Here is a 15,207-nt window from a genome sequence, read left to right as displayed (position 1 = left end):
ACTGAACACTGTGACAGCACTGTCACAGTGTTCAGTGTCAAGGGGACTCCCCGCGGGGATAAATGAATCCTCTGCCACAGCTGTGACAGCTGTGGCAAAGGACTGCGATGCCATCCCATTGCTTTCAATGTGGCCAGCTGAGCGCTGTGACCAATTACAGGCAGCGCTCAGCTGTCATTCAATGAATGGTTGAGTGCTGCCTGTGATTGGCTGAGTGCTCAGCCAATCAGACAGAGCCCTTTCACGAGGCTCTGCTGCAGAAGGAGAAGAAGCTGCAAAAGAGTGCCGGGGAGCCAGTGACAAGACGCCCAATGCTCTGACAGCGGCGGAGAGGTGAAGTTTGTTTTTTTTTCAGCAGCTAGGGATGATTTTCAGGGAAGGCTTATATTTCAAGCCCTTCCCTGAAAATTACTGCGGGAGTTGCCTGCATGCCATTGCTTGCAATTGAAAGCAATGGGCACGGAGCTACAGTCACGCACATTTTGAACATGCATGGAGTGCTTTTTTTTTGCGCACATAGGTACGCGAAAAAAAAGAAAACGCTCATCTGCCTGAGCCCTATATGGAAAACTACTAAGTAACACTAATATGCAAAAGGACTTTGAGATTTTAGTTAACTGTAAGCTTAACTGGAGCAACCAGTGTCAGGCAGCTGCTGCCAAGGCAAATAGGATCATGGGGTGCATCAAAAGAGGTCTAGGGGCGCATGACAAGAACATTGTTCTTCCTCTTTACAAGTCACTGGTCAGACTAAACATGGAATATTGTGTACAGTTTTGTCCACCGGTACTCAAGAAGGACATATCAGAGCTTGAGCGGGTACAAAGGTGGGCAACTAAGTTAATAAATGGAATTGGAGGACTACGATGCCCAGAGAGGTTAACAAAGTTGGGATTATTTAGTTTAGAAAAAAGACGGCTGAGGGGCGACCTAATAATTGTGTATAAATATATCAGGGGACAATACAGAGATCTCTTCCATGATCTGTGTATACCCAGGACTGTGACGGTAACAAGGGGGCATCCTCTACGTCTAAAGGAAAGCAGGTTTCTACACCAACGTAAAAGGGGGTTCTTTACTGTAAGGACGGTGAGACTATGGAACTCTCTACCTGAGGATGTTGGGGTAATAGGCTGAACTGGATGGACATATGTCTTTTTTTTCGGCCTTACATACCGTGTTTCCCTGAAAATAAGACACCGCTCACCTGATCAGGTGAGTTTGGCTGCCGGCTAGGTGAGTATTGCTGTTTTTTTTCATGTAGTTTAGCAAGACTTATTTTCGGGTGAGGGCTGATATTTCAAGCCACCCCCGAAAATCAGCGCATGGCTTAATATGGGTGTAGGTCTTATTTTGGGGAACGCGATACTATGTTTCTATATTACTGTAGTTTGTTCTTGATTATCTGTTTCACTATGTATGCTGCTCCACTGTCAGACATACAGGTATGTGCTCGTAACTGTACAATACTCTTATAATCTCCATAGATAATTAATCCTAATTTATGAATTATCATAAATTACAGGAGTTTCTGGAACATCCTCTGGAATCGCCAATTTTAGCTGACTTTACCATTTTGCCTTTGCCTTGAGGTATATAACATAGATACATGAACTAAGGCTGGCTTCACTGGAGAACTAGCCCATTTGCACACACCTGAGTGCTGCGTTTCTACAGAATAAACAATGCTGTTTTGCGCACTCATCTGCGTATTTTACTGTATTTTTTGCCCTTGGGAGGCATGTTCATTCATGTGCGCCAAGCAAACGCAAAAATTGAAATGGGCTAATTAGTTCAAGCCGTGTTACTTTTCCATCAGAATTCTGCACTATTTCATACATCTTCTTGTGTATTGTGCGCATATTTGCGCAACCCCATTGATTTCTATGGAGACCTTTGGTGCGCAAATACGCAGAAAAATAGAACAGATTCGATTTTTTGTTTTTGCAGGACCTAAATGCACGCGCAAAATACACAAATGGGAAAGAGCCCATTGAAATCAATGGGTTCTATTCTTTTCCTATTACGCACACAAATACGCCTGTGTGAAGCTGGTCTAAGAATATGCTTTCAATTCGCTGGGATGTTTGATACTTATTTAAAAATAGGCCTTTGCTATGGTGGTTCCAGAAATGTATAAAATTAACAAACCAGCTTACTTAGGCACTTTGCCAGGATTTTATTGCTTGTATCTTAATTTCCTCCCCTACTTGTTGAACTAGTTTGTTCTCGGTTATGCCATCACTCACAACGCTCCAGAGTCAGGCACACAGGTACGTTGCTCCCAGCTCTATTACAATCCCATCGTTTATTATAGATAAACCTAATTTCTGAATTAACCTAAATGACTAGATTCTCTGGGACTCTCATATTTAGCTGGTTTTATCACTTTACATTTGTCTTGAGACTGATCACATGGTGGGATCGAAACGTTGCTGTGTTTGTCTATGGAGGAATAAAAAGATCTATTTCATCTGTTCGGCACCCGTATATGCTGCTGCAGAACCATTCTTGGATGTCTTGAGACGGGATTTTATTGGATAGATTAATCATTGTATGTGAGACGATATTAAGATGTTTGATATCTAGAATGGTAAATGAACTATAATACAGATTATAACATAATAAGACTAGAATTTCTATTTGCGGGGATGTTTTCTACATAGTATATATGGGGAACCGCTGATGTTCAGTGTTAATATTCTAATTACATTTGTTCTTATATTTATAGTATGTAAACACCAATAATAGTCTTGATTTTACATATGATTGGGTGAATTACCGTATGATGCTGGTGGATTAAATAGAGTACTATATTGGATATCAATTATTTTATTCTTGTGCGGATTCAAAATGCATCTTATTTAGAGATGAGCGAACGTACTCGTCCGAGCTTGATGCTCGCTTGAGTATTAGGGTACTCGAGATGCTCGTTACTCGAGACGAGCACCACGCGATGTTCGAGTCAATTCCATTTCCTTCCCAGCATGTTTTGCGCCATTTTCTGGCCAATAGACATGCAGGGAAGGCATTACAACTTCCTCCTGTGACGTTCCAGCCCTATCCCACCCCTGCAGTGAGTGGCTGGTGAGATCAAGTGACCGCCGAGTATTTAAAGGATCGCCTAAGACACACGCTGGCAGAGATTAGGGAGGGTGCTGCTGGTGCTATAGGGAGAGTGTTAGCGTCTTCAAGAACCCCAACGGTCCTTCTTAGGGCCACATTTGACCGTGTGCATTACTGTTGTGGCTGCTGGGAGCAGTTTTGCACCCCAAATTTTTTTTTTCATCTCGGGCTGTGCAGGCTATTACAGCTATAGCGTTCTCAGTCTGCAGTCAATTATACAGAGTATAGGGGCAGTACTGGTGAGGCAGGGACAGTGCTAGTGTAGAATCCTTTCAACAAGTACCCCAAAAAAACTCCTTCATAGGGCCACATCTGACCGTGTGCATTACTGTTGTGGCTGCTGGGAGCAGTTTTGCACAATTTTTTTTTTCATCTTGGGCTGTGCAGACTATTGCGTTCTCAGTCTGCAGTCAATTATACAGAGTATAGGGGCAGTTCTGATGAGGCAGGGACAGTGGTAGTATAGAGTCCTGTCAACAAGTACCCCAAAATAGTTCCTTCTTAGGGCTAGCTGTGACTGTGTGCATTTTACTGCATGGCTGCTGGGAGTTGCCTCACTATTACTCAGCTAGGTCTTTTTGCAGCCTTGCGTATTATTTTTTTGGGACTGCAGTGTGCGTTACATAACTGCTGTCAGCCTCCAACTGCAGGCCAATAATTGCATAATTATTCAGACCGCTCTGTGTCCACCATCCATGGGTAGGGGTAGGCCTAGAGGACGTGGCCGTGGACGCGGGCGAGGACGCAGAGGTCCAAGTGAGGGTGTGGGCACAGGCCGATTCCTGGTCCAGGTGAATCGCAGCTGGCTGCTGCGGGATTAGGAGAGAGGCACGTTTCTGGGGTCTCCAGCTTCACATCACAATTTTTGGGTCCACATGGTAGACCTTTATTACAAAATGAGCAGTGTGAGCAGGTCCTGTCGTGGATGGCACAAAATGCATCCAGCAATGTATCGACCACCCATTCTTTTACGCCGTCCACTGCTGCAACTCTGAATCCTCTCGCTGCTGCACCTCCTTCCTCCCAGCCTCCTCACTCTATGAAAATGACACATTCTGATGAGCAGACAGACTCCCAGGAACTGTTCTCGGGCCCCTGCCTTGATTGGGAAAAAATGGTTCCTCTCCCACCTGAGGAGTTTGTCGTGACCGATGCCCAACCTTTGGAAAGTTCCCGGGGTCCAGGTGATGAGGGTGGGGACTTCCGGCAACTGTCTCAAGAACTTTCAGTGAGTGAGGAGGTCAATGATGATGAGACACAGTTGTTTATCTGTGAGGTAGTAGTAAGGGCAGTAAGTCCGAGGGAGGAGCGCACAGAGGATTCGGAGGAAGAGCCGCTGGACGATGAGGTGACTGACCCCACCTGGTTCGCTAAGCCAACTGAGGAGAGGTCTTCAGAGGGGGAGGCAAGTGCAGCAGCAGGACAGGTTGGAAGAGGCAGTGGGGTGGCCAGGGGTAGAGACAGGGCCAGAGCGAAGACTCCCCCAACTGTTTCCCAAAGCACCCCCTCGTGCCAAGCCACCCTGCAGAGGCCTAGGTCTTCAAAGGTGTGGATGTTTTTCAGTGAGAACGCGGACAACCGACGAACAGTGGTGTGCAACCTGTGTCGCGCCAAGATCAGCCGGGGAGTCACCAGTACCAGCCTCACCAGCATGCGCAGGCATATGATGGCCAAGCACCCCATGAGGTGGGACAAAGGCCGTTCACCGCCTCCAGGTCGCACCACTGCCTCTCCCCCTGTGCCACAACCTGCCACTCAGATCCAACCCCCCTCTCAGGACACAGGCACGGACGCCTCCCGGCCTGCACTAACACCCTCACCTCCGCTGTCCTCGGTCCCATCTAGCAATGTCTCTTAGCGCAGCATCCAGCTATCGCTAGCGCAAGCCTTGGAGCAAAAGCGCAAATACGCCGCCACGCACCTGCACGCTCAAGCTTTAAACGTGCACATTTCGAAATTGATCAGCCTATAGATGCTGCTGTACAGGCTTGTGGAAACGGAGGCTTTCAAAAACATTATGGCGGCGGCGGTCCCATGCTACTCGGTCCCAAGTTGATTCTATTTTTTCCCGGTGTGCCGTCCCAGCCCTACACCAGCATGTCTCCCGCAACATCAATCGGGCCCTCACCCACGTGGTTACCGGGAAGGGCCACTTAACCACGGATACGTGGACAAGTACTGGCGGGCAGGGCCACTATATCTCCCTGACGGCACATTGGGAGGCTGGGACCGAGTCAGAGCCTGGGACTGCACACGTCCTACCCACACCCAGAATTGCGGGTCCTTCCTCGGTTCTGGTATCTGCGGTGGTCTATACCACCTTCTCTACCCCCCCCCCTCCTCCTCCTACGCAACCTCTACCTCTCAATTAAGAAATGTGAGCAGCACGTAGCCAGCAGTCGGTGTGGCACAGCAGCACAGCAGTGGGCAAGCGTCTGCAGGCTGTGCTGAAACTACTCAGCCTAGGTGACAAGAGGCACACGGCCCTCGAGCTGTTGCAGGGTCTGACTGAGCAGACCGACATCAGGCTTTCGCCGCTGAGCCTCCAATTAGGCATGGTCGTGTGTGACAATGGCCGTAACCTGGTGGCGGCTCTGCAGCTCGGCAGCCTCACACAGGTGCCATGCCTGGCCAACATCTTCAATCTGGTGGTTCAGCGGTTTTTGAAAAACTACCCGCACTTGTCAGACATGCTCGGCAAAGTGCACCGCGTCTGCGCACATTTGCGCAAGTCCACCACGGACGCTGCCACCCTGCGGACCCTGCAACACCTGCAACATCGGTTTAATCTGCCAGAGCACCGGCTGCTGTGCGACGTGCCCACACGGTGGAATTCTACGCTCCACATGTTGGCCAGGCTTTATGAGCACCATAGAGCAATAGTGGAATACCAAATCCAACATAGGCGGCGTAGTGGGAGTCAGCCTCCCCAATTCTTTACCGAGGACTGGGCCTGGATGGTAGACATCTGCCAGGTCCTCGGAAACTTTGAGGAGTCCACCCTGATGGTGAGCAGCGATGCTGCAATCATTAGCATCACCATTCCTCTGCTATGCCTGCTGAGAAGTTCGCTGAAAAGCATAAAGGCTGACGCTTTGCGGTCGGAACAGGAGACGGGGGAAGAGAGTATGTCGCTTGATAGTCAGAGCACCCTCATGTCTATATGTCAGCGCGTTTTGGAAGAGGAGGAGGAGGATGAGCAGGGGGAAGAGACAGCTGGGCCCACTGCAGAGGGTACCATGCTGCTTGCCTCCCATCTGTTCAGCATGTATGGCCTGTGGACGAGGAGGAGGAGGAGGATGAGGAGGAGAAGGAGGATCCTGAAAGTGATCTTCCTAGTGAGGACAGCTATGTCTTGCATACTGGCACCCTGGCACACATGGCTGACTTCATGTTAGGCTGCCTTTCTCGTGACCCTCGCGTTAGACGCATTCTGGCCACTACGGATTACTGGGTGTACACCGTTCTCGACCCCCGGTATAAGGAGAACCTTTCCACTCTCATTCCCGAAGAGGAAAGGGGTTCGAGAGTGATGCAATACCACAGGGCCCTGGTGGACAAACTGATGGTAAACTTCCCATCTGACAGCACTAGCGGCAGAAGGTGCAGTTCCGAGGGCCAAGTAGCAGGGGAGGCACGGAGATCAGGCAGCATGTTCAGCGCAGGCAGGAGAACACTCTCCTAGGCCTTTGCCAGCTTTATGGCTCCCCAGCAAGACTGCGTCACCATTCCCAATAAAGGCTGAGTCGGAGGGAGCACTATAAAAAGATGGTGAGGGAGTACGTAGCCGACCATATCACCGTCCTCCGTGATGCCTCAGCTCCATACATTTATTGGGTGTCAAAGCTGGACATGTGGCACGTACTTGCGCTGTATTCCCTGGAGGTGCTGGCTTGCCCTGCCGCTAGCGTCTTGTCAGAGAGGGTGCTTAGTGCAGCTGGGGGAATCATCACGGACAAGCGTACCCACCTGTCAACTGCCAGTGCCGACATGCTTACACTCATAAAGATGAACAAAGCCTGGATTTCCCCAGGCTTCTCTTCTCCACCAGCGGAGAGCAGCGGAACCTAAAGAATCTTTTCGCTGCAACCGCAGATAAAAGCACTCTTCTGTATCACCATGAAAATGGGGCATTTATCTTTGTCAATCTGTCTCTGACATTAGTCCTCCTCCTGCTACTCCTCCCCAGAAACAACATGTCATCGCGCTGAGCGGACAATTTTTCTGCGGCCCGAAAGGCTCATCTACATCAACCAATACTTTTACAATTTTTTTAAGTTTCAAAAGTATTGAGACTGTTACATGAGCCAATTTTTTCAACAGGGCTGCCTCCAGGCTCTGTTACAAATTAAGCAACAGTGAGCTGTATCTTTAAAAAAATGTTTATGGGTTTCACCTGCCTTCCCGGTTGATAAATTTTTCAGAGGTACACTTGTACTCTTGGTACACTAATTTTTCCGGCCTTCGCCTACGCTCATGGTATCCCAGTGTTTCAGAGGTTGGCCTATACTATTACTATAGAAATTTTACTAGGGTCTGCCTGCCTGCCTATACTTCTGCTACGAGAAAGTTACAGGGGTCTGCCCATACTGCTGCCACTTACATGTTACAGGGATCTGCCTCTACTGGTGCCACTTGAATGTTACAGGGGTCTGCCTATACTTCTGCTACAGAAATCTTACTGGGATCTGTCTATAGTGTTACTACTGAAATGATACAGGGGTCTGCGTATACTTCTGCTACAAAAATGTTACTGGGGTCTGCTATACCTAAAAAACAGAAATGGTGGTGGGGTCTGCCTATACTGCTGCTACAGAACTGATACTGGGGTCTGCCTATACTGCTGCTACATAGCTGTTACTGGGGTCTGCCTATACTTCTGCCACATAAATGTTACAGGGGTCTGCCTATACTGCTGCTACAGAAATGATACTGGGGTCTGCCTATACTGCTGCTACATAAGTGTTACTGGGGTCTGCCTATACTTCTGCCACATAAATATTACAGGGGTCTGCCTATACTGCTGCCACTTAGATGTCACAGGATTCTGCCTATACTCCTGCTACAAGAATGTTACTGGGGTCTGCCTATACTTCTGCCACGTAAATATTACAGGGGGTCTGCGTATACTTCTTTTACAAAAATGGTACAGGGGTCTGCCTATGCCTCTGCTACAGAAATGTTACAGGGGTCTGCTTATACTGCGGCGACAGACATGTTACTGGGGTCTGCCTTTACTTCTACAGAAATGGTACTGGGGTCTGCCTATACTGCTGCTACAAAAATGTTACAGGGGTCTGCCTATGCTTCTGCTACATAAATGTTTCAGGGGTCTGCTTATAATGCTGCTACAGAAATGTTACAGGGGTCTGCTTATAATGCTGCTACAGAAATGTTACAGGGGTCTGCCTATACTGCTGCTACAGAAACGTTACTGGGGTCTGCCTATACTGTTACTACAGAAATGTTACTCAGCTCTGTCTATACTGTTACAACAAAAAATGTTACTGGGGTCTGTCTATGCTGTTACAACTGAAATGTTACAAATACTGGGCTCTGCCTGTACTGCTGCTACTGAAATGTTACAGGGGTCTGCATATACTGCTGCTACATTAATGTTTCAGGGGTCTGCTTATACTGCTGCTACAGAAATGTTACTTGGCTCTGTCTATACTGTTACAACAGAAATGTTACTGGGGTCTGCCTATGCTTCTGCTACATAAATGTTTCAGGAATCTGCTTATACTGCTGCTACAGAAATGGTACTGGGTCTGCCTATACTGCTGCTACAAAAATGTTACAGGGGTCTGCCTATGCTTCTGCTACATAAATGTTTCAGGGGTCTGCTTATACTGCTGCTACAGAAATGTTACAGGGGTCTGCCTATACTGCTGCTACAGAAACGTTACTGGGGTCTGCCTATACTGTTACTACAGAAATGCTACGCGGCTCTGTCTATACTGTTACAACAGAAATGTTACTGGGGTCTGTCTATACTGTTACAACTGAAATGTTACAAATACTGGGCTTTGCCTGTACTGCTGCTATTAAAATGTTACAGGGGTCTGCATGTACTGCTGCTACATTAATGTTTCAAAGGTCTGCTTATACTGCTGCTACAGAAACGTTACAGGGGTCTGCCTATACTGCTGCTACAGAAACGATACTGGGGTCTGCCTATACTGTTACTACAGAAATGTTACTCGGCTCTGTCTATACTGTTACAACAGAAATGTTACTGGGGTCTGTCTATACTGTTACTACTGAAATGTTACTGGGGTCTGTCTATACTGTTACTACTGAAATGTTACAAATACTGGGCTCTCCCTGTACTGCTGCTACTGAAATGTTACAGGGGTCTGCATATACTGCTGCTACATTAATATTTCAGGGGTCTGCTTATACTGCTGCTACAGTAACGTTACTGGGGGTCTGCCTATACTGTTACTGCAGAAATGTTACTCGGCTCTGTCTATACTGTTACAACAGAAATGTTACTGGGGTCTGCCTATACTTCTGCTAATGAAATGTTACTGGGGTCTTTTTATACTGTTACTACAGAAATGTTACTGGGGTCTCCCTAGACTTCTGAAACATAACTGTTACTGGGGTCAGCTTATACCTTTGCTACAGGAATATTACAGGGTTCTGTGTATACTATGGGTGCAATAAGTCTTCCAATCACGGTGTTCTACTTATCTGGCCCAAAAGAAAACCCAGACTGACTAGGGCATGGCGTGTGGGGCGCAGCCAACATGTATTTCCTCTCACGTAACCTCAGCTATCCGGGGCACTGCAATGAGATTTCTTTCTGTACTGTCTGTCTGTTCCTGCTAGCCACCCATGCTGCGGGTGCACACAGACTTGCCATAGCGGAGTTGTACCTGTCTGTCCCCAAAACACTGACAGACTTGGGTAGGGTGCAGAGTGCAGATGGGTTACCCCTTGCGTTGTCAATGAGGTATCCGACACCCAAACAGAATGAGTAGTGTGTGGACACATGGATTCCCCATTGCTATGTCACTCAGAGCAAGGTTCTATGTGAACCGAAACGCGTACTCTGTCTGTTATGAGCACAAGTTTATTTGAATAAAGCAGGAACTATCTCACAAAAGCCGGACTCCTGTATATGGAATTTATGTGTTTAACTAAAGCCAAAGCAGCCAGATGGCAATGTGAAGGCGTGTGAGTATACCTGCCGACAGGAGCAGAGCTGCAGCACATGAAGCAAGGTGGGACAATTTACTATTTGTTTTATATCCATGTTGCCCCTCACCTGTCCTATCCATTTCTGTGTCGTTTCCATCACTTTCGTAGGTTTTGCAGATTTGCACAAATGAAAACCTTAGCGAGCATCGGTCATATACAAAAATGCTCGAGTCGCCCATTGACTTCAATGGGGTTCGTTACTCTAAACGAACTCTCAAGCATCACGGAAAGCTCGACTCGAGCAACGAGCACCCGAGCATTTTGGTGCTCACTCATTTCTAATCTTATTATAATATTATCACTTATAAATGGGAGCCTGGAATACAACAATCAATATTTTTAAGTGAAGGAATAATGTATTTTTATCTGCAAATTTTCATTAAATTAATTATATGGTAATAATAATCGTATAATTTCTGGCCTCATTTAGTAGTGAAGTACATATTATTGTAGCTCTAGTTGTACATTTTTCTGACTTGGACTTCTTAAATAAATGTTTGGTGACTTATAATTCTAATAATCATATTCTAAGCATCAGAGTCTAAAGTTATTTGCTACAAAGTATTTCTGTATTTTTGCTGTTACATATTTGCTGATAATAAGCGATAATCTATTGTTGCACTTGTTTCTGTCCATTATGTAACACCTCTACACATTAAGCCACATAATTCATTCTTTCGTTTCTCATGATACACTTAATTATAATTTAATATTAGAAGAGAATTGCGCAATTGTTTTTACATTAGTGAAACTTTTTAAATAAGCATGTATCTAGAGTAATTAATCACAGAATGATGGAAGAAGCTGATAACTATGTCGTTATTATATTATAGAATTCCCTAAATAGGTGGAGATATTCATTATTCCTTAAAGCAGCTCCTAAACAAGAAGAACCTGAATCAGTGTTTGCTAGACATGAGCGAGCGTACTCGTCCGAGCTTGATGCTCGTTCAAGTATTAGGGTACTCGAGATGCTCATTACTCGAGACGAACACCACGCGGTACTCACGTCAATTGCATTTCCTTCCCCGCATGTTTAGCGCCATTTTCTAGCCAATAAACATGCGGGGAAGGCATTACCACTTCCTGCTGTGACGTGCCTGCCCTCTGCCTGCCAACAGCAGTGAGTGGCTGGGCCGATCAGGAGACCGCCGAGTACTTAAACTGGTCCCAACTGCGGCTCGCCACAGACGCATGCTGGCAGAGGTTAGGGAAAGTGCTGCTGCTTATACAGGGATAGTGTTAGCATAGGATCCTGTCTTAAAGAAACCCAACGGTCCTTCTTAGGGCTACTCCTCGTCGTGTGCATTATTGTTGTGGCTGGCTGGGAGCAGTAGTGCACCAATTTTTTAAGCATCTCAGGCTGTGCAGGACATTCCAGCTATAGCATTCTCAGTCTGCAGTGCATTGCACAGAGTTTAGGGACAGAGCTGCCTATATAGGGAAAGGTTTACAGGACTCCTGATCCTCTGTGCAAAAACCCCAACGGTCCTTCTTAGGGCTACATCTCACCGTGTGCATTATAGTTGTAGCTGACTGTGAGCAGTAGTGCACCAACTTTTGTATTACGCATTTAGGCCTGTTCCCAGCCTTGCAGTTATAGCGTTCTCGGCCTACAGTGCCTTACAATGAGCTCTCACCGTGAAACAGTACTCTAAGATTTTCTAGGCCACTGCAAAGTATTTCAGCTCTGCCACTGTGCAGAGCGCCTCACAATACCCTTTCCTTGGTGGGGTTGAGATAGCCACAGTTACCAGCACTATCCACTGGCTTTAGAGTCTTCTCCCACTCCATACAGCCTCTCTTATCTACAAGTCTCTGTGAGCGGTAAATTACCCCTAGGTATCAGCGCAAGACAGCAGGTTATTTTTTTCAAGTCACAGCATAGAGCCTCCGCTATCTACAAGTCTCTGTGTGCGGTGAATTAGCCACCGTTATCAGCGCTGTACAGTGGGGTAATTTTTTTGGGCCCTGCTCTATTCTTAATCCGCCATGATGAGGAGTAGGGGTAAGGGTTGAGGACGTGGACGCGGGCGTCCAAGTGAGGGTGTGGGCATAGGCCAAGTTCCTGAGCGTGGTAAATCACAGCCGGCTGCTGAGGGATTGGGAGAGAGACAAGTTTCTGGCCTCCCCTGCTTCATATCACAATCTGCGGGTCCATGTGGTAGGCCTTTTTTTACAAACAGAGCAGTGTGAGCAGGTCCTGTCATGGATGGCAGAAAACGTGTCCAGCAATGTATTGACTACCCACTGAGTGGGGAAAAAACGGTTCCTCTCTCACCTGAAGAGTTTGTCATGACCGATACCCAACCTTTGGAAAGTTCCCGGAGTCCGGGTGATGAGGCTGGGGACTTCCGGCAACTGTCTCAAGAGCTTTTTGTGGATGAGGATGATGAGACACAGTTGTCTGTCAGTGAGGTAGTAGTAAGGGCAGTAAGTCTGAGGGAGGAGCGCACAGAGGATTCGGAGGAAGAGATGCTGCACGATGAGATGACTGACCCCACCTGGTTTGCTAAGCCTACTGAGGACAGGGCTTCAGAAGGGGAGGCAAGTGCAGCAGCAGGGCAGGTTGGAAGAGGCAGTGGAGTGGCCAGGGGTAGAGGCAGGGCCAGAGCGAAGAATCCCTCAACTGTTTACTAAAGCAGGGGTCCCCAACCACCGGTCCACGGACTGAGGCCGGGCCGTCAGGTGGTTAGCGCCGGTCCGCGGCACCGCCGGAACCATTCTTCTAAACACAAGGCCCGCGGGCCGAATCCGGCCTGCTGCCTTGTGCTATGTGGCCCGCGGCGTGCCGACGCCGCTCACCACTGAAGCAATTACCAGCGGGGGCGCCGCAGCTCCCCGCTGGTAATCGCGCTGATCCCGGCGCACACTGAGGTCTGTGTGCAGCCAGGATCCTCCTCCCCGAGTCCCCTGCTCATTAGTGCCGCAGGAGAGGACTCTGGGAGGAAGCGTGCCGGGCTACACACTGACGTCAGGGCAAGCAGAGAGAGAGCGACGCTGACAGCAGGGAGGAGGTAAGTATATGGGTTGGGGGGCTGTTTATTTCTGGGGGGGCAGCTTACTACTGGGGGGGCTGGTTACTACTGGGGGGGCTGGTTATTACTGGGGGGACTGCCTATTACTGAGGGGTGGGGGCTGCCTGTTACTGGGGGGGGCTGCTTACTACTGGGGGGGCTGCCTGTTACTGAGGGGGGGGGCTGCTTACTACTGGGGGGGCTGCTTACTACTGGGGGTGGCTGCTTACTACTGGGGGGGCTACCTCTTACTGGGTGGGCTGCCTCTTACTGGCGGGTGGCTGCTTACTATTGGGGGTGGGGGGCTGCTTATTACTGGGGGGGGGGCTGCCTGTTACTGGGGGGGGGCTGCTTACTACAGGGGGGGCTGCTTACTACTGGGGGAGGCTGCTTATTACTGGGGGGGGCTGCTTACTACTGGGGGGGCTGGTTATTACTGGGGGGGACTGCCTATTACTAAGGGGGGGGGGCTGCCTGTTACTGGGGGGGGGGCTGCTTACTACTGGGGGGGGCTGTTTTACTGGGGGGGGGCTGCTTACTACTGGGGGGGGCTGCCTGTTACTGGGGGGGCGGTGCTTACTACTGGGGGGGCTGCTGCTTACTACTGGGGGGCTGCTGCTTACTACTGGGGGGCTGCTTATTACTGGGGGGACTGGTTATTACTGGGGGGTGGGCTGGTTATTACGGGGGGGCTGCCTATTACTGGGGGGGCTGCTTATTACTGGGGTTGGGGGCTACTAATTACAGGGGAAGGGGCTGCTTATTACTGGGGAGGGTTACTTATTACTGAGAAGGGCTGTCTTACTGGGGGGGAGATAAATTATATGCTGCCCTATGTGTGTGCTGGGGGGGAAATAGATTATATACTGCCCTATGTGTGTGCTGCCGGGCGGTGGGGATTTATTATACTGCCCTATGTGTGTACTGCCAGGACATTCTAAATGTCATAATTGAATAAGTATGCACTAAACTCCAACCCCCTTCATAACCCTGCCCCATATAACCAAAGCCCCGCCCATGTCCTGCCCAACCCTGCCGGGCCTTGTAATAATGTTCTTGCTTGAAGCCTGTCCCTGGTGCCAAAAAGGTTGGGGACCACTGTCCTAAAGCACCTCCTCGCAGCAAGCCTCCGTGCAGTGGGCTAGGTGTTCAAAGGTGTGGATGTTTTTAGTGAGATCGCGGATGACTGACGAACAGTGGTGTGCAACCTGTGTTGCACCAAGATCAGCCAGGGAGCCACCAGTACCAGCCTCACCACCACCAGCATGCGCAGGCATATGATGGCCAAGCACCCCACAAGGTGGGATGAAGGCCGTTTACTGCCTCCAGGTCGCACCACTGCCTCTCCCCCTGTGCCACAACCTGCCACTCAGATCCAACCCCCCTCTCAGGACACAGGCACGGACGCCTCCCGGCCTGCACTAACACCCTCACCTCCGCTGTCCTCGGTCCCATCTAGCAATGTCTCTTAGCGCAGCATCCAGCTGTCGCTAGCGCAAGCCTTTGAGCGAAAGCACAACCTGGCACACAGATCCAATCCCCCTTCCAGGACGCAGGCACGAGCGCCTCCCGACCTGCACCCACAGCCTCATTTCCACTGTCCTGCACTCCATCCAGCAATGTCTCTCAGCGCAGCGTTCAGCTGTCGCTAACACAAGCATTTGAACAAAAGCAGAAATACACCACCACCCAGCCGCATGCACAAGCTTTAAATGTGCACATTGACAAATTAATCAGCCTGGAGATGCTGCCGTACAGGCTTGTGGAAACGGAGGCTTTCAAAAACATGATGGCGGTGGCGGTCCCGCGCTACTTGGTCCCCAGTCGCCACTATTTTTCCTAGTGTGCCGTTCCT

At 48.9% G+C, this 15,207-nt stretch overlaps 1 protein-coding gene across 1 annotated transcript in view; it reads left to right on the top strand.

Annotated features, from left to right (window-relative positions):
* Nucleotides 1–2,238: 2,238 nt before the first annotated feature.
* LOC136582155 (4-galactosyl-N-acetylglucosaminide 3-alpha-L-fucosyltransferase FUT6-like) overlaps nucleotides 2,239–15,207 on the top strand; it is a 40,851-nt gene continuing 27,882 nt past the window's right edge. The window contains exon 1 of the mRNA XM_066582980.1: nucleotides 2,239–2,273. The gene's annotated coding sequence lies outside the window, so the exon portion shown is untranslated. The remainder of the gene's footprint in view (nucleotides 2,274–15,207) is intronic.

Source organism: Eleutherodactylus coqui, chromosome 11, assembly GCF_035609145.1.
Source record: "Eleutherodactylus coqui strain aEleCoq1 chromosome 11, aEleCoq1.hap1, whole genome shotgun sequence".
In the NCBI taxonomy this organism is placed as follows: Eukaryota; Metazoa; Chordata; class Amphibia; order Anura; family Eleutherodactylidae; genus Eleutherodactylus; species Eleutherodactylus coqui.
The sequence above is the reverse complement of the archived record's forward strand: the minus strand, read 5'-3'. Positions and strand labels throughout refer to the sequence as shown.